Raw genomic sequence first — 1,716 nt, 5'->3', positions numbered from 1 at the left:
TCATGTTCTCCTGATCGAACTCCTGAGGGGACACTTTGCATATTAGCCTTTTATATATAGAGATATTTATAATAAAAATGTGGACCCTCTCCTACCTGGTTAGTGGCATATTCGTTTGATACAATGTTTCCCAGGGAGAATTTGGTAATAGCTAATGCAATTTAATTCTACCAACTCACTGGTAGTGTAATGCTACTATTAGAAATTAGCCCTAAAATCATACAAAAAGGCCGCCTGGCCGCTGCAGCCATTGCTGCCACCATGATGCCAAAACAGAAGAAGCAGACTTAGCTGCAGCCGCCACCCCAGGTGCCCAAGCGGGAGGAGGCTGAGGACGAAGGTGACAAGTGGCCTGCAGGACCACCTAGCCTTCTGAGCCCTCCCCGCATGGCCAATGGAAAGCCTGGCGACCACAAGTCAGCCCTAACTGGAACCCACCCCCATGTCCACCATCAGTAGAATGGATAAATAAGCTGTGTGTGTGCATGCAATGAGATACTACACTGCAATGAAAACAAGCGAACTCCTTCTACAGGCAACCTGGATGAATCTCACAAACATGATGTTGAGCGAAAGGAGCCAGACACAAAAGAATACAGACTCTCTTTGCAGAGGTCCCCCAGGATCAAGGGGACTGATGATTCCACCACTGCTGAGTCTCCCACCTCCTCCCCAGAGCAGAGGCCCAATTTGGGGAGGCTTAGGCCACAGGTCTCACCCACATGGTCATGGTTGGTCAGGGGTCAGTGCTGAGTCGCCTTTTCCTGGGCCAGACCAGGTAGTCCCCACAGGGGAGGTTTTCACAAAGAACAGAGACATCCTCAAAGGCTCAAAAGCTGGTTGCGTGTCAAGAATACCTGCCCCCCCCGCCCCCACCCAAGGATGAACCCCAGGTTATGGAAGACAAATCTAACTGCCCAGTCTGCTGACACTTTGCTAAAAAAGGCCTCTGTCGATATGAGGACCTCTGTGACTTCCACCCCCGACACTTCAATGGACCTCCTCTGTGAGATTGTGCCTTCCCAGTGGAGCTGGAGGGAGCCCTTGTGACCTAGCGGCCATGTATTTCCCAGTGGCAGCTACTGTGAAGCTGTTCCACCACCCTCAGTCAGTAACAACTTCCCCCGTCCACCACCTCCCCCATTTGGGATTGAGAGTTGAGTTTCATCACTGGGGTGAGGTGTGCACTCTTTCTGCTGATCCAGCCTCAGACACTTGCCTTTAGGATTCCATCTTTGCTCCCTTAACTGCCTCCTGGGTCCTCTTCTCCCTGGCCACTGACTGCTGAGCAGGAGACATATTTGGTGTTGCTTCTTGTGCATCTGTCCACCCAGCCCCTGGTACTGCCCTCGATTCCTGAACCTGGAGCAGTTTCCTACCATTCCCTTCTTTTGGCTGTTTGTTTCCAGTCTTTTCATGTGCTAACCCCTGCCCCCCGTGTTGGCAGCTGCTCAACTCCCAGGTTGTCTGACTTGGGGTCAAGTTTGGATGACTGGGACAGAGTCCCTTCCTGAAAGACCACTCTCCCTGCTCTTAGATTTCGTTGTTTCACCGTCAGTAGCATGGTCCCCACTGCCGTGGCCTGTGATCGCTGTGCTTGGTGAACATGCATCCCCTCGAAGCCTTTCTCGGTGTCTGTGGCATTTCTGTGGCTTCCCCACACTAGAGTATTTCTGCCAAAATGAGTGAGACTCTTGGTGCCCTCTAGGTTCTCTC

General features: G+C 51.8%; 1 pseudogene across 1 annotated transcript; it reads left to right on the top strand.

Annotated features, from left to right (window-relative positions):
• The first annotated feature begins 264 nt into the window (after positions 1–264).
• On the top strand, positions 265–1,010 carry LOC308254151 (proline-rich protein 3-like; annotated as a pseudogene). Its single transcript has 2 exons — positions 265–455; positions 613–1,010. The product of its transcript is annotated as a proline-rich protein 3-like (transcript).
• The last annotated feature ends 706 nt before the right edge of the window (positions 1,011–1,716 follow it).

Source organism: Plecotus auritus, assembly GCF_963455305.1.
Source record: "Plecotus auritus genome assembly, chromosome: 7".
NCBI classification, from domain to species: Eukaryota; Metazoa; Chordata; class Mammalia; order Chiroptera; family Vespertilionidae; genus Plecotus; species Plecotus auritus.
The sequence above is the reverse complement of the archived record's forward strand: the minus strand, read 5'-3'. Positions and strand labels throughout refer to the sequence as shown.